Source organism: Notamacropus eugenii, chromosome X (genome assembly GCF_028372415.1).
Source record: "Notamacropus eugenii isolate mMacEug1 chromosome X, mMacEug1.pri_v2, whole genome shotgun sequence".
Lineage (NCBI taxonomy): Eukaryota > Metazoa > Chordata > Mammalia > Diprotodontia > Macropodidae > Notamacropus > Notamacropus eugenii.
The window spans coordinates 34,192,215-34,212,959 of NC_092879.1; the positions used below are offsets into that span (position 1 = coordinate 34,192,215).

At 36.3% G+C, this 20,745-nt stretch overlaps 1 long non-coding RNA gene across 1 annotated transcript in view; it reads right to left on the reverse strand.

Annotated features, from left to right (window-relative positions):
• LOC140515359 (uncharacterized) overlaps window positions 1–14,489 on the reverse strand; it is a 111,369-nt gene extending 96,880 nt beyond the window's left edge. Inside the window, exons 1-2 of the long non-coding RNA XR_011970989.1 lie at window positions 14,406–14,489; window positions 14,042–14,125 (exon numbers count right to left, since the gene is read on the reverse strand). This is a non-coding gene — a long non-coding RNA (uncharacterized lncRNA). The remainder of the gene's footprint in view (window positions 1–14,041; window positions 14,126–14,405) is intronic.
• Between the last annotated feature and the right edge of the window lie 6,256 nt (window positions 14,490–20,745).

The following is a 20,745-nucleotide window of genomic DNA, read 5'->3' on the forward strand; positions in this document are numbered from 1 at the left end:
ATTTAATATTTCTCAATGACTTCTCTGAAGATGGCATTTTGCCTCTGTTCATAGGATCATCACAGTGTCAAAGTTATCAGGGGCCTTAGAACCTATTGAATAAAATCTTATTTTACAGATGAGGTAACTGAGTCCACAAAGAAGGTAAGTGACTTGTCTAAGATCACATGCCTAGAGAATATCAGATGTAGGATTTCAACCCAGTTTTCTCTGAATCTTAGTTCAGTACAACATCCATTATATCCCACTGCCATTCATATGACACAATTTTAGATTATCATATAAAAAGAGGGAATTTTAAGTGACAGCTAGGTAACGCCATAGTTCATAGAGTGCTAGGTCTGGAGTCAGGAAGACATCTTCCTGAGTTCAAATCTGGCCTCAGACATTTATCAGCTATGTGACAATTCACTTAACATTGTTTGCCTCAGTTTCCTCATCTACAAAATGAGCAGGAAAAGAAAAGGCAAACCATTCTAATATCTTTGCTAAAAAAAACCCAAGTGGGGTCACAAAATGCTAGACATGACTGAAACAACTAAACAGCAACCCCAAAGCGACCTGAACTAATTAAGAAAAAGAATACACCAAGCAGAACAAAGGTCTTTAGTGATAAATACAAGTTAGGAAATAGAAGAATCAGAAAGAATCCAGTAATGCGTTTGAAAAAATTATATAGCGATAATTACAGGAAGGAAAGATATAGGATCATAGAAGGAATCCAATTTGACACTGTAGTGTCATCATTCAATTGTTTTTGTTTTGTTTTGTTTTTGGTATTCTTTTGACTTTGATGTATTCTCACCTACAACCTCCTTGCTACTCTCCCCCTACCATAACTTTTCCTGTACATTCTCATTCACATTCATGGCTTCATTGAGTTTTTGTGATACTGTTAAAGAAGAAATCAAGAGACTTAGAATAGTTTCCTTATAGGTCACTTATCTATCTGGGATTCAATTTCTTCCTCAACATGGAATCATATAATGGTGGAGTTGGAGGAGATTTCAAAAGTCATCCAGTCCAATCCATACATGAGTAAAAAATGACCTCTATAAACAATTAATAAATTAGAGTGACTGTTTGAAGACCTTCCCAACTACACCTGCAGCCCACTGCAGTTTGGTATACCTCTAACCATTCAGGCATTTATCCTTAGATAAGGTTGAAAACTCCTTTCTGCAAGATCTACCCATTACTACTAACTCATTCTACTAGCTTTTAAAATAGGCTTTGTTGTCCCTTTGGCTCTTTAAGTTTGTGACTCTTAACCTTTGACCTCCTAATGAATATATGTGCTCATTAAGATAGGTATTCCTTTCACCAATGTGAATTTCAATCCACCTATTAATTCTCATCCTATTTGATTGCTGTTGATATCTTTCCTTAAATGACATCCATTTTATGGAGGTCTTTCCCTGATTATCTTAATATTTTATGAATAAGAATGCGGATTTCTTAATCTCTATTGGCAATCTCTTGTTCTTCTTTTATAAAAATATTATTATTAACAATGTCATCATTCTTCACAGCAATAAAAACAATGACTGGTACTTATTTATATGACACCCTGAGATTATAAAGTGGTTTCCATATATTATCTCCTTTGAGCCTCACAACCCTGTGAATTAAGTATTATAGTTCTTGTTACCCCATTGTATAGATAAGAAAACTAAGACTCAGAAAAGACAAGTGTCCATGGCCATAAAACAAGTGTTGGAAGAAGGAAGCGTTAGAACATGGTTTCTTTTATGCTGCGCACCACTTCTTGTTCCATGAAAGGTCCATGCACTTTATCAGTCATGTATTCCTTAATGATGTCTTTTAGGCCACTTTTACCATAAAAGTAATTATTGGTGTAAAAGGACACTAGAGGTGTCCAATTGATTAAGGTAGAGGTCTTCCAGGGAATTCCTCCTCCATGCTCTTATCTAGGATTGGAAGGATCTGACCTGGACTAACAAATTTACCACTCCCATCATAAGTTTGTGGGAAGAGGAGGAGCCTGCACATCGAGGGTCAGGAAAACTGCTGCCATAATATCATCAGTAAAATATTTTGGAACCTAGGTTATGTTGGAGGCCAGGGCAAGAGTTATCAGGGAAAATTGTTTGCTGCTGCAGATCCCTTTCAGGCTGTAAATGCAGTCTGATGATATCTGTTTCTTCTCTATAGCACATACCTCACTCAGTTGTGAGGATCAAATGAGATAATATTGGTAAAGCTGTTAGCACAATGCCTTTCACATAGTAGGTGCTTAAAAAATGCTTGTCCATGTGCCACCTCCCTCTGCCCCCATTCCTTTGCTCTCCAGAAAAACTTAGCTCAATCCTTTTCAAACTGATGCTTTCCCCTCTGTGTGGGGCTTACTCTGCTTCTTAAAAGGTTCGTTTATCTTTCTGGGTTGAAACATTTACTTTGCCTCAAGCCGGCAACTGTGACAAAAGCTATTAACTACTTGAATGACTAATCCCCGTGAAGTAAATTGGAATGAAGTTGAAAGAAAAAGATTGGGAGTACCTCCCAGGAGGGGGAGAGAGATTTCAAACTGCAATATATTGCCAGAGCACAATTTCTGGCTGGGGGCTCAGAGCTAAAGATGATATTTGATGGTTAATTTTACAAGTTTCCAGGATATTTACATTGGGATTAGGAAGTTGAATTTTTCATTCTGGTAACAGTAACTGAAAACTGGTATTAAGGTGGGATACGTACCTTCCCCACCCCCCAATTTTTGTGGGCCTGCCTGGTTCTGATGGGGACAAACAAAAGGAGTGTCTGTATAGAATGTCACGCTTAAAGTAGAGGTTCACAGAGACTTAAGCAGAGGTATTTTAGGAGAAAAGTGTGGGTCAAATATTAATGCCTAATAGACTAGGCTACCTGATAACCAGAACAGCATAGCACAACAGTGTACCACTTAGTGAACTGGTTATGCTCTTTGCATTCTCTCTACTCTGTTTACTCATCAGTTATCTTTCAATTAGGGGCATCTGGGTGGTACAGTAGAGTTCCAGGCCTGGATTTAGGAAGATCTGAATTCAAATATGGCCTCACACACTTACTAGTTATGTGACCCTGGGAAAGTCCCTTAACACTATTTGCCTTACTCATCTATAAAATGAACTGCAGACGGAAATGGCAAACCAAGAAAACCCCCAAGAGTTGGACATGACTGAAAAAACAACTCAACAATAACATCTTTCCATTGCCCTGTGGATTTGATTCCATAACTCCCCCAATTAAATCTGTAACCTAGAAATTTTCATTCATTTTTCTTGGAGTTTACATAGGTTTGTCTGAAAGATAAACTAGGACAAATTGGTCTAATGGCATCCCTTCCAGCATTAGGGAATTTATCAGCCTGTGAAAACAGAATCATAGCTTTTCTCTGCATAGGATCTTATACATTATATATTATAATCCTTTCATTTTTAAGCTCAGAAAACTAAGGTCCAACTTGTGATGTGTATGCCTCCCTACCACACCTTCCTACACAATACAACAGAACCGCTAAACCTTCTCAGAATACTTGAAAGCACAAAATACTTAAATATCATTGGGAATATAATTTATAAGCATTAAATATATATGCATTTGTAAAATAGTAGTATTAAAAAATCATCCCTCACTGCCTTCCCCTCTTGGAAGTTTTTCCCCAACTGATGATCTTACCTTCACCTAGTCCTAATTTTTTACTTATCTCAATGGTAAAACCTTTTACTCTGTCTAATCTAAGCTTCTGCCTCACCTAATATAATAAGGCTCATAAGAATTGATATATGAAGAAGAAAAGGGTGGATTCAAAAGAACTGCGATCTTTAACATGATCAATATTCCAGAACAGAGTAGGGACAGACAAAAATATAATAGTAGAAGGGAGAATGGTGGGGGGAAAGGAGGGTAAAAGAAGTGACACCATGCTTTAGCTTTACCCTTTAAAAGTATAATTCTCATTTATCTGGCTTCATTGTTTTCCCCTGACTTGTTAGTGGTACACTGTTAAAACTGTGACAAGCCAAGTGAAATACTGTAACTAGGACCAGTCAAGTGTGATCCCTGAGGACTAGCAGAGATGACACATATAATCTGCAGAAACTCTATCACATGCTTGATGTTAACCTTTGAATTGCTTCCATTTTGCTACTTTGGCATTCAAGTTAAAGGGATAGTGCTGGGGAGCTGAAAGAGTTAAAGTATCTGTAGGAGTATGATTAAAACTACTTCTGCTTTCCTATGAAATTAAGCATTGAGATTGGTCTGACTCTTCCATCTTTTGGCTTAGATAGGATTACATTTATCAAACCCCTTCCTTTAACATTATTTCCTATTTTTTTATATGACTGCTGCTTAGAATCTTATATGAAGACAAAATATATATATTCTCATTATTTCCAGACTGGAAGAATCAAATGGAGAAAATGCCCATGTGTAATTTCTAGTTAATTCTGGAAATGGAAGCTTTTAGTTGAAAGAACATATGTTTTCAAGGACTTTAGCAGACATGGTATTTGCCTGTGGAGTTCGATTAGTATACTCCACTTTCTAAATTCTGACTTCCCTATTAGGAAAACTCTTGGTAGGGAATACTGATTCAATTTCTATTCTATATGCCAAGGGTGGTGCAGAATCAAAATGAGAAACAAATGGATTAATTATTCCTCTGTATGAGAGCTGGGACTCAATGTATTATTTTATTCCCTTCCATTTTCTAAACCCATACACTTTTGCATACTGTAAATATTCACTGTGAAATGAAAAAAAGAAAAAAACTTTTTCAACATTTCAACATGGTGCACAGGATATTGAGATACTTGTACTTGTTGATAATTGTTCAGTGAACAAAAAAAAAGAAAATAAAAGAGAAAATCATAGGGAAACACATGTAGATACATATAAACACATATAGATGCTTAAACTCTGCTTTGGATGAAAATTGTGCTGAAAAGAAGAACACAGTCAGGAGTCTTGAGTCCTGGCGTTGGCTGTCCTTTCTAAGTGTCCAGACTTAAGAAGTAATTTGACCTCTTCGAGCCTATTCAGAAATTGTTCTTGTATCATGATTAATTCATCTTCTCTGCACCTTGTTGTCTTTACTTCTAGTTTTGCCCTCTGGGGCCATTCTGAAAAAAAAAATCCTTTTTCCATATGACAGTATTTCAAACACTAGTAAACAGTTAATATATGTCCTCTAAACATTTTCTTGCTCAGGCTAACCACTTTGATTTTCCTCAACTGGTCCTCTTGTAAGAGTAACCAAGATCTTCACTATATTTACTTCTCTGGGGGCTCCCCAAATAATCAGTATTCTTTACTCAAGTTTTATGGCACTTATCAGTTTCCCTCACCCACTTGGCTCCCTTATCTCTACATTTTCCATTTTGTTAACATTCTTCTAGAAATTACCCTCCAGAAATGAGTTTAGTTTAGCACCAGTGAACCCACACTAGCACTTTGTGATGGCTAAAAAGATTTATCTTTTTAAGTGCTCATACTCAGTCCCTTTGATGATCTGCTCTACTTAGATTAGACTGATCTCTGATATTTTTAAAAAATGGCAGTTGACTGAAAATTTGGGCAAACTGATTAGTCTTTTGAGAATTTAGATATACCTTTAACTTGAATGATACATTGACTTTTATCCATAAGTATTAAAATGATAGATCATATCAATTTATAGTCTTAAGAGCATGCTATATTTTGATATCATTATGCTTTTATAACATATTCCACAAAAAATGGCATACTAGTTGCATAGTAAATCTGACTGATAAATTTATGTAATCAGGCATGTTGGAGTTATAGTGATAATAATTTAGCTACTGATGAGATGACAATTTAGGGTTAAACTCCATTTTGGAACATTTTCTGTAGCTGCTTTTTCTCAGTAATACTTATGTTCACATGACTTTTTTCATTTTAAACCACTTTGTAATTATCTAGTGCACCACCTATCTCTGAGAAGTCAGTAGGTTTTATCTCAGTTTCAGGAATGTTTAAGCCTTGGATTTACCAGACCTCATAGGATGCCAAGTCTGGTAGTATTTTTTGGTTGGAAAATAGAAAGAATTGGGAAAAGAAGTTGCTGGCTGTTATGGATGAGAAATCATCCATGAGGCATTTCTTATCACTGTTTAAGATAAGAAGCATCAATCCCATGAAAATTACATTCACTTTTTTATTATTAGAATTTTAAAATTTGTAATTCAAATATCATCCTGAACACAGTGTTTACTCAACTGCTCACTTCTTAGTTCATTTTTTAAAAAAATGACATATGCATTGAAGTCAGGTCCATTTACTTTATTTACAAAACAATATTCCAAGCATACAAAATACATTCTTTTTTTCTAACTTCAGTATGTGCACTGAGGCATAAGTTCCAAATGTTTGCAGGTGCAGATATTTGACAGATCATATTTGAATGTGCTATCAATCTAATTGTCACAAGTATAACTATCTGATTTTGTAAGAGAGGATATGGAGAAGAGGATTTTTCTAAATATCACAGAGAAAACATATAGGTCTTCTAAACTGCAATCCTTAAAATAAATGCTGAGTATTTGGAAATAAAAATAGCACTTAGCTTGTTTACTATTTTCCTTTGCTTTACCAGACCAACTTTTAAAATTCATGTTTTATTGGAACTCAAAGGGCCATGTACAGCCTCTTGAAAACACACTATGGGCTAGGTCATTACTTTAATGGTATCCTGTTGAAAAAGTTGGCAGAAATGTACCTTAAATGCTCTTTTGTCCTTTCCACCCCTACCCCTTGTAATTTTTGGTGTTACAGGAGTGGATGAAAATGGGGGTGGGGTGGGAGTGGGAAAGCCATATATAATCAAACCTGACCGAAAGAGTTTTTGTTTGAACAAACACTTGAATAGAAACTACAAAAAGTTTGGAGATCTGAGGCAATTCCACTGCAGTAGCCTGTAGGGCATTTTATAGCCTAGAAAATCGGGAATCTTAGAGTTGAAAGTGACCTCAGGGAACACCTCCCCAATCTAATCATTACCCTAATAAGAGTCCACTCTATAACATATCTGATATGACCAACAGATCTCTGCTCAAAGATGGTACATTGAGCAAACAAATGCTTTGCCATTCAGCTACATTTTCAATATAAATAGGCATTAGCTAACTGAAAATGAAGAGATGTATATACGTATATCTGTGCATGGGGTGGTAGTGGCACTTTTCTTCAAATATCTTGAAGTTTTATTTGGGGTAGGAGACATGGGTAAAAGTTGGAGGAGTGGCAAATTTTGGCTTAAAATGAGAGAAATCATCCCAACAGAGACAGGGATAAAAATTCAATTTTAGAGCTGGAAATTAGAGATTTATTGTTCAAGTCCTTCACTTTATAGATGAGAAAACAAAACAAAAAACAAATCCTGAAGCTCCCAGGCTGGAAGTTACAGAGACATTTTAAATTCAACATGTTAAGAACTAAATTCATTATGTTTTTCCAAACCTTACCTTATTTCAAACTTCCTTACTTCTTTTGAGGCTACCACTATCTAAGGTTCATAAACTTAGCATCATCCTGGACTCCTCATTCTTACACTCTACATGTCCAAGCTATCCAGTTTTGCTGTTTCTATCTTCACATAACCTCTTGCATCTAATACCTCTCTGTTCGTAGAAATATAATTTTTAGATTAAGCCCCCATAACCTCTCCTTAAGAATACTGAAGTAGCATCCTAATTGAATTTCCTGTCCCAAGTCTCTTCATGATGCCAAAGTGATTTTCAGTAAACAGTGCCTACTTATTCAACTCTAATGGCTAGTTATAAGCTCCAGAATAAAACAGAAATTCCTCTGTTTAGTTTTTATAGCTCCTTCAGCTATTAAACCTACCTTTCCAGGTATCTCTCCCCTGCAGTACAATCCAGCCAAATGGGTCTTTGCTTTCGTTCTCACCTCTGAGACTCCATCTTCTATCTTCGTGCTTTTTCAGTGGATAATGCAAATGCCTAGAATACACTTCTTCCTTACCTTCATCTTACAAATTCTTTTTTTCTTTAAGATTATGCTCAATCACCATCTTCTGAATGAAACTTTTACTGATTCCCCTCAACTACCTTTGCCCTCCCATGCTAATTATTTTGTATTTGATTATTTTATATATATTTATCTACTAACTTTCTATTTATTCTATATGGGCATATGAGTGTATATACACATTCACATACACACACACACATTTTTGTGTTCTCTTCCTGTCCCCCAAATGTCAGCTCCTTACTAGTAGGGACTGTCTCACTGTTCCATTTATACTGCCATTGTCTAGCATAGTCAACTGATCAGTGTAACTTGCCCAGGGTCACACATTTGGCGAATGGCAAGGCATTGGAGGTCTTGTAATGAAGGCTGCATCACCACTAGACAGTGCTATCACAAATCAGTATAATTGTTGACTCAGGTAGTAGTGGGTAGAGATGAACTCTGAAGATTCTTCCACCCTACTTGCAAGTGCAAGGTCCATTATCTGAATTTAGTTTCTGTACCATTACTTAGTACCATCACTTAGCCACTGTCACTTACTACTTAGTATTTTGCTATCTTTTCATGTGTGCATTTTTCTCCTCAACTAGACTGAAAATTTTCTGAGAGCTGAGTAGTCTATTGTACACATCTCTGCAGTATCCACATGTCTATAATTCCTGACACATAAGAGGTATTAAATATATATAATGTATGCATGTGTGTGTGTGTGTGTGTGTGTGTGTGTGTATATATATATACACATTCCATAATTATCTATCTATACTATCCTAAATAGTTGCTTCATCAGGAATCCTTGTGAAGTTGCAACATTCTTAACACTTTTCAACATTTTCTGTGTTAAAAACAAACAAACAAATACAAATTTTCTTACTACTTATGTTATTTTTGGGTAGGGAGCTCTAATTAACATTTAGCTAACTAGGAATAATTTTTAACAAAGAAATAGAATACCACAAACATATGACCTTGCAAAGAAAAAGGAAGAGAATCTATGAATATCTTAAATCTTAAAACTTTCAAATGCTATTAATAAAGACATCAAAATTCTGTTTAAAATACTTTGCATATCTGATGTTCTTACCAAAACATGCATTTCAAGCAGAAGTTGTAAGGGTTTTAAATCACAGATTTTCACAGCATTTCCTTCTGGCAGCTGATGAAAATTGGATAATATACAATCAGAACACTTTTTCTACACATTTTAAATTGATTGAAAAATAGAAACAGATTTAGCATTAAAAAAACACATTTGCAACTGTTATGAAAAATGGTCTGATCTGATTTGGTGAATACTAGGTCTAGGAACCTTGAGATTGACAGTGTTCTGTGGGATGTTTTAAAACAGTGAGAACTTGCTACTGCACCTATGATGCCAAGGTCATTGCAAAATGGGCACCATTGTCTAACAGCTTGAACCTACTACAAATATCTACCACAGAAGTCCTTTCATTTGATGAAAAGCATCTTCAATATTTAATTTTGAAGGGGGTATTTCTATTCTTGCTCTGAATCTATATTTCTATGGGTTTATTGAATTTTTAAAATTTTGATATGATGGGGGAAAGTGGGAAATTTTTTTTCAATGATAAGTCCATGGACAAAATGAACAGCATGGAATCTACTTCCGTAGATTTTGGAAATTCAGCATTGTATCCTTATGAAAGCTCCAGTCTCTCCATTGACTCAGTGTGTTACCAACACAGTAATGGACAAATAGTCATATATATATTCTAATTAACAACATGAGTTAAATTGAAGGTAGATGAGGGCAACTGGGGTCCATCTTTCCAACACAACTTTTAATGAACTGGTAAGGAAGAGAAAAAGGAAACAGAGAACATTTCCCTTTGGGGACAATACTTAGTTTAAAAAAAAATACCTTGCTTTTGATTTTTTTCCCTCAACTTTCAGAAAATATGTCTTTTTTTCTTTTCTGCATAATTACCTGTAATTGTCCAAGGAAAACTTGTTTTCAAAATGTTAAATGACTAAAGAGCATTATAGGATCATTGACCTAGAGCTAGAAAGGACCTAAGAAATTATCTCATACAATCCTCTCATTTGAAAAACGAGGAAAAGGGGGCCCATGGAGGTTTTACTACTTGTCTAATGGTGACACAGGTAATAAGGGATAGAGATGGGATTTAAGTTCTTTCCAGTTTTCCATACTGTGTCCATAAATGGAATGACTTTGGAGATTAGAGTCGTTCAACATGTGTAAAAGAAGTTCATCATTCTGATGAAGGACCTGTTTGCTTTCGTAGACATTTGGAACTGGAAAGGACCTTGGATGTATGCAGTCCAAGAAATTGAGAAATTTGAGGCTTGGAGAAGGGACATTACTTATTCAAGTTTACATAAGCAAACTCAGGGCAACTTGAGGACTCACTCTGGGGTCTCTTGAATGCTGTTTTAGGTTTCCTGCTTTTATATCATTTGGCCTCACCATAAGTTCATGGAGTAAAAAGGGGGAGGAGAAGGCAAATTATGTTACAGATTGACATTAAAATGGTCCTGAAATTTTTAGGGCTCATCTGGTAACCACAAGAGCAGGGGTAATTTAACATTAATAGTTTTTTAATCTATTAATTTATTAAATATGTATGTCTTCAAAGGCGAAATTAAGTAGAATGATATATTTCCTTAACATAAGCAATGATCTCAAAAAAATAAGCCTGACAGAACAATACTCTGAGATAATCTTAAATACCTCTCTTAAAAATGCATAGTTCTACTACATAATATAATTAGTAGAAATATTACCTATATGTACTTGTAAAAGACAGTGACCAAAACAAACATACCAGATTTCTTTTTTGCTTTCCTTACTATGAAAATTAATTCTACCATCTTTGATTAGTTTTATACAACTGTTTATAAATCATAAATAATCATTTAAAGAACCAGACCCATATAATAACACCATGTGATATCCAAAGGGACTTCTCATAAAGTTTCAAAGAGAATTTAAAAGCTAATTTATCTTTTCCCCATTTTCAACAGTAGGAATTTTCAACAGTCTGTTCGTTTATTTTATTCATCAGTGCATTTTCTAGGTGCCATGTCAAGCATGGTTCCTCGGTACAAAATATAATAAAAAGGGAGGTAAAAAATTCTTCACTTTAAATTCTGGTACTTATTGAAACCAAATATGTGGTTAGATGAACACCTTTTTCCCCCTTAGGTTAGTAGAGAAAGTCAGTGCAAAGCTATTGCCTTTTTTTTTTTTTTAACAAGTTCAAGGGATAACCAGTGTTCTGAGTATCAAGGTGACATGGCAGATAGAACACCAGACCTGGAGTAAGGAAGACCTAAGTTCAAATGCAGCTTCAGACAGCTAATGTGGGCAAGACATTTAACTCTATTTGCCTCAGTTTCCTCATCTGTTAAATGAGCTAGAGAAGAAAATGGGCAAACCACTACAGTATCTTTACCAAGAAAACTCCAAATGGGGTCAAAAGAGTCAGATACAATTAATATGACTGAACAATCATCACCAATATTCCATTTACCTATTGTTGCACTTCTGAAATACTATCAAAGAAACAGCAGGAAATGGGAAGAACCCCAAAATAAGACTCATCTTTGGAATTAGATATCAGGTTAGCAAATTAAGCTTTTTAAAACTGGAAGCACTATTGAGATAGTAATCATTTATTTCCTTTTGTATCTTCCTCTTCCCCCAAAAGAATGACATAACGTATCTATTTATTAAATCTTCTTTTTGAAATGTTTCGATACTTCCTTGAGAATTTTCTTGAGATAATTACTGATATTCTGAGATGAATAGAAAACATGGATGGGTACTAATGTTATAGGTTTCTTTTTTTCCTTCTTGGTATTCTAAGTCCATAAAATTAAGAAACTGTTAAAAGCATTGACTAAATTCAAGAGACCAATGTGTGTTTTGCCAATGATATATTTCTAGATAAAGAAGCAGCAAGGCTTCAGAAATATGTAGTTATTATGAAGAAACTACAGAGCCAATTCTTTGTTCTCAGTTCCCTTCCCTTCCCTTCCCTCCCCCCCCTCCCCTCCCCTCCCTTCTCCTTCCCCTTCCCCTTCCTCTTCCCCTTCCCCTTCCTCTTCCCCTTCCCCTTCCTTTCCTTTCCCAAAACAGGTCTACTCACTGAATAGGCATTGCCTCACCCTAAATGAGTACATGCATAGACCATGGCCTAAAGGGGCATCCTGGGTCCCAGTCATCCTGGTGAATATCTGGTCACTGGATTCAGATGGTTCTGGAGGACAAAGTGAGGTTGGTGACCTGCACAACCCTCCCTCACTCAAAACACAGTGAAGTGCAAGTCATGTCATCGTTTCTCTGATGTCATGGTCTTTTTCAAAAATGAAGGATTAACACAACAACCCTAACAGTATGAAAGTCAGTGAGAAGTAAAGAAATTACTCAGGAGCAAAAGGAACAGAGCTGGTAGAGACCCAAATCCTTTCACATCCACTGCAAAAACGTTGCTTACTGAACTATAGGACTGTCTGTTTAGTTTCAGTAATCAAGGGCTTAATTACTCTTTCTAGAGAAAAGGACTGAAATTTGGTATGACTGGAAATAGGTAGCTATTGAGTCCTACCTAACAGTCCCTACTCTCCAACATTTTCCCTTGCACAAAGAATTTCCACACACATTCATTCATTTCTCACACCTTTGAGAGAGGGACACAATTATGTTTTATAGATGAGGAAACTGAGTCCCAGACAGAAGTGACTCGACCATAATGAAAAAAGGTTGGAACTTGAACCTCATCATGTTTCAGATTAATCTTCTGTTACCTTCTCATACCTCCTCTCTTAGGAACCTCGTTAGATTTCCTACATAGATGATGGGACTCTTTCCAAGAAGCATACCTGAATTGTGCTTGTCTTTCGTTCTCAAAGAGGACCATGACACCAAGGAGATGATGATATGACTTGCAATTGACTGATTTGAGTGAGGGAGGGCTGTGCAAGGTCACCAGTCTCACTTTCTCTTCCAGAGCCATCTGGATCCAGTGGCCTGATATTCATCAGGATGACTGGAGATGGCCCAGGATGCAGTGGGAGACCCTGGCCCTTTTAGGCTGAGATCTTTCCGAGTTTTCACTTTGAGTGAGATATACCCATTCAGTGAATAGGATTCTTTAAGTAGTTACTCATGAGATGTCCCCTTTAATAAAAAAAATATCAGAGTGGGAAAGGAAGAACTTCAGAGTTCCTGGCCAAAAGAGAAACAGTTCCTGTTTAGTATTTATAGGAGAGATAGCTGAATAAACAGGTGATATGACCAGCTAACAAATCACAGGTCCAGATCAGATCATGCTGTACAAATTAGTGTGAAAAGTTGAGTTCAGCTTTAGGTATTCACTAAATATATGCCTGCCCAAGTTTGTATTAATATTTTTTGGCTGTTTTGGTGAGAAGTCTTATGTTAATTGTCAACATACTAAATCAGGAATAAAGGAGAAAATATGATGATGTAATTGTAAAGGACCGTTGTCTTAAAAGGTTCACATGGTAGATGCCTAAGCTAACCCTAAGCAGATTATAATTTATTAACAAAAGCCAGGAGGGTTGGGGAAGGGGGAATAGCAAAGTGCTTAATCATCAATGACCCTCAATTAAAACAGGTGATGTTTGCTGGGTTAAAAAATACCAAATCCAACTCCAATTAGCTGCTAAATCATCTGGTAAAGCAGCTGTTCCACAAATAAAAAATCTTAGCCTTTCTGCTAAATCTCTCAAGTTTGTCTGTACTTTTATGTCAATTTAATTTTTCTAAAACCCCATTATTCCTTCCAGATATATGTTAAATGAATTCCATCATTTCATCATGAAGGGAAAAAGAAACAAAAAAATCATCTGTTAGGTACCGTTAAAATGTTGACACCCATTTTCATGAGCTTTTCTCTAATGACTTCCTTTAAGCAACTTTAGAAACTTTTAATGAAGACTTAAGCTCTTACTCAAAAGAGACCCATACAACATTAGCTTTGGGATTGTTTTTAGATTTTAAAAAATATACCATACTTACCAAAATGGTGGTGTTTCCCTCTGAGAATTATTGGTATTTGTTCATTACTGTGTCCCAAGCTGAAGGATTGGCTGAGTCCCAGGCCTGGAAAAATAAGCAAAGAAACAAGCAAAAAAGAGGTAGATTTAATTCCATTATTCCTATATTTCTTGATTACATTTTTTTCCATTTATAGGAGAAAGTGGCAGAGTTAATTACTGTGCAGCAATCGGCTAACACAAAAGTCAATAGATTTGTGCTGTAATGAGATGCTAATGGAGATGAAGTTTCCTGGAGTTTGGGCCTACACTAAATGCTATGAACACAGATAATTCTTCACAATGAGGGTATTAAATCACTAAATCAAATCAATAATTTCCCTTACCAGTTTGACCATAATCAAGATTATAGGGAATGTTTTTGTTCTTCCTTTACAATGCAGCTTAAGCGCCATTTTGTCTCTCCACAATGCCACATGATATGTACTTAATAAATACTTTTTGATCATTGGTTACTCATGTTTTTTCTTGTTAGAATTTTAACCAGGAGAAAATGACTTTTAAAAAGTCGCCGTTATAAAATGACTGAGAGAATTGAGAATATTAACCAGTTGTTAATAGTCAACTTAATTTTTCTCTTTCAGTTATTTGGCATGCACAGCAAGGAAAAAGCTACATGGGCTTTTCCTACAAACTAGAACAAAACTCTTGGATCATTCCACAGACATCATTATCTCTAGATGTTAAACTCTGAGTTTCTTCTCTCTAACAATATCTTCCTATGGTATTCAAATATCACTAGGATAATAACCTCTCCCCTTTAGACTCCTCTGATTGAAGGGTGGAGCAGAATCTTTTTTGAGGAGAGTTCCCAGGTCAGGGAGGTCTTTATTTCCCATTCAGACATATTCTCAAGCTCCTTGAGGACAAGTACTAGCTTTCTTTTTTTTATATTTTTATTCTCAGCATTTAGCACAGTGCGAGGCACACAGTAGGGGCTTAAAGAATGTTTATTGCCTAACTATCTTTTCATCTCCTACAATCCCTCATTCTATTTGATTTTCTTTCTTAGCTTATTGGAACATCTAGTTGCTTAGTCTCTTCCTATCTTTAATAAATCAATAAACGTTTATAAAGCAACTGCTTTGTGCCAGGCACTGTGCTAAGCATTGAGGCATCTTACAATCTGATAGGCAATACAACATGCAAAGAAATATTTACAAAGCAAGCTATAGATGGGATAAACAGGAAGGAAATAACAGAGGTAAGACACTGGAGTTAAGAGGGATTGGGGAAGACTTTCAGAAGAGATTGTAGCTGGGACTTAAAGGAAGCTAGAGAGGTCAGTAGGTGGAACAGAGGAGGGAGAGCATTCCAGGCATGGGGACGTCCAGAGAAAATGCCTAGAATTGAGAGATGAAGGGTCTTGTTCATGTCATTCCATCAAAGAGTATGGATCAGGGAGGGAGGTGTAAGAAGACTGAAAAGGTAAGAGGAGGCCAGATCATGAAAGGCTTTGAATATCAAAGGGAGGATTTTGTATTTGATCCTGGAAGCAATAAGGGGTTGCTGGAATTTATTAAGTAGGGAGGGGTGGGGGAGGTGATATGTTTGGATCCACACTTTAGAAAAATGACTTTAGTAGCCCAAGGGAGGATAAAATATAATGGGGAGAGACTTCAGGTAGGCAGACCCACCTGTAGGCTATTGCAATAGGTGCTATAGTATTGGAGGTGACCAAGTAATTTGGGGCAGAATAGGTAGACTTGAGAATCATCAGCAAAGAGATTGCAATTAAATCTATGGGAACTGATGAGATCATCAAGTGAACAGGTTACAGAGAGAAGATAAGAGGACTCAGTGTACAACCCTAAGGATCTCCTATGGTTAGAGGGCATGACCTGGAAGAGGATACAGCAAAGGAGATAATAATAAATAAATAATAAATAGGATAAATAAATAAATACAGAGGTAGACATATATAATAATGAATAGAACAAATTTTATATAAATATATATATACTATCATATACAATATATAATTATAATAAATAGGATATATATATATATATATATATATATATAAAATAAATAAGATAAATAAATAAAAAATAAATAGGTGGAGAACCAGGAGACAGTAGTGTCCTGAAACCTAAAGATAAGAGAGTATCAAGGAGGAGAGAGTGATGTAGAGTGTCAGACACTACAGAGAGGTCCAGAAGAATGAGGACAGAGAAAAGGCCATTGGATTTGGCAAATAAGAGATTGTTAGTAATATTGGCAAGAATAGTTTCATTGAAATGATGAGATTGTAAGTCAAATTTTAAGAGGTTTCAGAAGGCAGTGAGAGGAGAGAAAGTGGAGATACCTATAAATTGCCTTTTCTAAGAGTTTAGCTACAAAGGGTAGAAGACATATAGCATATATCTATCTATCTATCTCTGTGTCTACATATATATGTACATATATAGGTATATATAGCATATGTACATATATACATATATACATATACACATGTGTGTATATATAAATATATATATATATATAAATAAATGTATATATGTGTATATATATATATACATATATATATACACACACATATATATATATATATATATATATAGGGAGAGAGAGAGAGAGGAAGAGAGAGAGAGAGAGGAAGAGAGAGAGAGAGAGCAAGGATGGAAGAACGAAGTGAATGTTTCTTTCAGCATGTAGGAGCCATAGACATGTTTGTAGGCAGAAGAAAAATGAACTAGTAGACAGGGAGAGATAGAAAATAAGTGATAGTGTGGAAATGACATCTGTTGGAGGAGATGAGTTGGAATTAGAATCATCACTTGAACAAGTAGAGGGGTTAGTCTTGGTAAGGAGTAAGGCCACTTCATTATGTGGCACAGGGATGAAGGAGGAGATAATGGAAGAAGGCACCTGAATGATAGGAGATGAGGAAGAAAGGAGAAGAGGGAGTTCATGGGGAATAGCCTCAGTTTTTCTTGTAAAATATGAAGCAAGGTTCTCAGTTAAGAGGGTGAGGGGAGAGGGAGTCATGGGAGGTTTGAAGAAAGATGAAAAGGTTTGGAAGAGCCAATGGGGAAAGCAGGACAGTGAGTTGATAAGGGAGGTTTAGTAGCATTGCCCAGCATCAGTGAGGGTGCAATGACAGTTGCATGATTTTCTCTGTCTTCATTCAGCAGTATGTGTGTAGGAGTACAGGCAGGAATAGAGGGAGTTGTGGGGTTTGTCCTTTGTTCTCGAAGAGGACCATGACATCAGGGAGATGATGATGTGACTTGCAGTTGACTTAGATTTGAGGGAGGGAGGATTGTGCAAGGTCACCAGCCTCACTTTCTCTTACAGAGCCATCTGGGTCTAGTGGCCAGATGTTCATCAGGATGACTGTAGATGGCCCAGGATGCAATGGGGGACCTCGGTCATTTTAGGGTAAGGTCTTTTCAGAAATGCTCATTCAGTGAATAGACCTCTTTAAGTAGTTATTCAAGGGATGGCCCCTTTGATAAAAAAAAAAAAAAAAAAGAATCAAACTGTGAGGGGAAGACCTTGAGGGTTCCTGGACAAAACAAATACTATTTAGTGTACTATTTAGTGTTTACATTCATTCTGTGCTAGGGCAGGGACCTCTTGTCCAATCTATGAGCTTCAGAGTGAATTGGACTTAAGACGTGGTCTTTGAGTAAGAAATCTAGCCAGTAAACTCAAAGGAAAAGGCAGATTTTTCTGATGGGGGTGATCCAAGGCTGAAGCTTGGGGGACATAATCAGTGAAATGATAAGGAGACTAAGGATTCAGGAGAAGAAGACAGGGTAGACTTGAATTGAGTCACCAAAGGCTCAAGATGGGGAAAAGAGAAAAGAATAATTAGTGTAGGAGAGGTGATCTGGAAAAGAAAATTGAAGGTTGTGGTGTGGCTGAAAAGGAGAGTTTTGTAAGGGAAGACAGAAGGGTGAATGAAAGCCAGTAGTTTATGATCGTACAGGGAGATTTTAGAATTCTTGAACACAGAGATGGTACCTTTCGAGGCGATGGCAAGATCAAGGATGTAACCACTGTAGTGTGTGACTGAGGTGGGATGTAGGAGTGGGTCATGGGAAGTGAACAGGGTGAGGAACATCTGAATCTATCATCCCTAGTTTGACTTCACAAGCAGTTTTATCAAATATGAACCTTACGGTTAGCTATTTTAATGATATTCTCACCACTTTCCTGTCACTTTTTTAGCTTTATTGTTATTTTCACTTTCTACCACTTTCATTTTATTAAGGATGTCTACCCCTTGGTAGGGACAACTTGGTGGTGCAGTGGATAGAGTAGTCCAAAGTCAGAAAGATCTGAGTTCAAAACTAGCATCAGACACTTACTAGCTGTGTGACTCTGGGCAAGTCACTTAACCCTGTTTACCCCATTTTTTTTCATCCATAAAATGAACTGGAGAAGGAAATGGCAAACCATTATAGTATCTTTGCCAACAAAATGTCATGGACAAAGTCCATGGAGTCACATAGAATTGGATAGAACTGAATGAATAACCACAACAGCCCCTTGGTAATACATAAAAATATCCTTTTTCTACTCCAACTCCAGGGGCCCTAGAAAAAGTCACAAAGCAGTTATGATTGGAAAGTCTAAAAATACAGTGTGGGACTTTATCTGGGCCCCTGCTGCTCCTTCATTTTTATTTTGAATTTCTGTCTCTTTGTTGCAGCTGGCACAGTGACTGTGACTGCTTCCTTTCCATTCATACCCTCTACATTGTCCTTTGAAACTTTTATTCTCAGCTACTATATTACCACCTATGTTAGCAAAGTAAACCCCACCCAATGTGAGCTCCCTGACTTTTTTTTCTATCTATCTTAGAAATTGTTACCTTGGTCTACTTCTATATCTGTACTTTCGTCTCTGATGAGCATACATCCTTCCTCTTCCTCAAGCCTAATCCTTAAACTTCTGATTCTACCCTTTCTCACTCACTCTCAATTCTTGTTCCAACTATTTTCATTCCTTATCTCTCATCCATATTAAACTTTGTTCTCTCTAAGGGCTCCATACCCCCTTCTCCACATGGAAATATATTTTCATGTTCCATAACTTTCAATAACTAGGCTATGTCCTAGTTTACCATCCTATCTTTCAACTTTCCTTAATTACAGAATGGGACATCTATTGCCTTTTCCTTATTTCTAATTTTTTCTTTGTAAACTGTATTTCTCTGCCACCCTGATAACAAAAGTACCTTCTCAAATGGCCATTGTGATCTCATTGCCTCGGATTCCTTCTTTGCCTCCTCTGTAACAAGTGAAAGTAGTGATCTATTCCTCTTCCTTAAAACCCTCTTCTCCCTTGACTTCCATAGCATAGGGAGTTATTCTGATTCTTCTCATTCTACCTCTTCTTTATCTTTCTCTGATTGCCACTTAAAATTTCAAGTGTAGGACAACTTTGGAGGTGATACTGAGTGCAATTTAGAATTACGAATGCATTATATTCATAAGTGACGTGTCTGGATCAATCAATCAGTTAAAAAGAATTTATTAAGGAACGTTTATGTGGCAAGCCCAGTGCTAGATCCTAGGACTACAACAACAACAAAAAAAAAACTCAATGAACTCAAGGGGCTTAAATTCTACCTGAGAGAATTATGTGCATATGTAAATATATACAGAACACAAACACATATACATACAGAATACAAATAAAATACACTGTCCTAAAAGTTTTGATGCAGCTTTAAGGTTTAATAATTACAGAAGCAATCTTGCTACAAGCTTACAGAAAGATGACATTTGAAAGGTTAAACATCTACAATTCAAAAATATTAGTATGCTTCTTAGAATTCAACATAATCACTGTCTTCAGCTATCTATCCCTCTTGTCAATTTTCAAACTGTAAAAACTTTCCACAGCTGCTGCTCAATAACTCAAAGGTTTGCATTTGTAATCTTAGGCTTAGATAATCCACAAAATGAGATTTTGATGTAGACATGACTATTTTGATTTAGCCTTTCAAGAATAAGTTTAATAGAGAAAGGGCAGGTGACAAAGGACGCTAAACAAGTGCCATCGAGAAACTAGGGCAGATAGGGTGTCTCATTTTGTAAAATTGAAAAATAAATATTATTTGAAGTTTATGAAACTAAATAAGGGTAGAGGAGATCTGCATACTTAAAGCTTTTCAAATGAGGAGGAAGAGAGAGAGAGAGAGAGAGAGAGAGAGAGAGAGAGAGAGAGAGAGAGAGAGAGAGAGAGAGAGAGAGAGAGAGACATATACACAGAAAAAGACAGAGAGAGGGAAAGAGTAACAAGTCATATTTGAATCATCTCAAGTAACTTGCCTTTGGGATCCCTCTACTTCCTTGATCTCTATATGCAATATGGAAACAAATATATTCCTTTCTTGGACGGTCCCTCTAGAATCTATTCTACATGAATAACAATGATATGTTATACCCACAGCACACTGACCTGCTTCTATAAGAACTAGCGATGATGATGATGATGATGATGATGATGATGATGATGATGATGATGATGATGATGAAAAATACACATCCTTTTTCATAAAATTACAGCTTACACAATCAATATTTAAATCGGTTATGAGACTTTTAGGCAAGGTAGATGACTTCCCTGAGCTTTAGATCCATACTCTGTAAAACAGAAATTCTAGGTATTTATTATTTACTTATAATGAATCTTCTGTTGATTAAC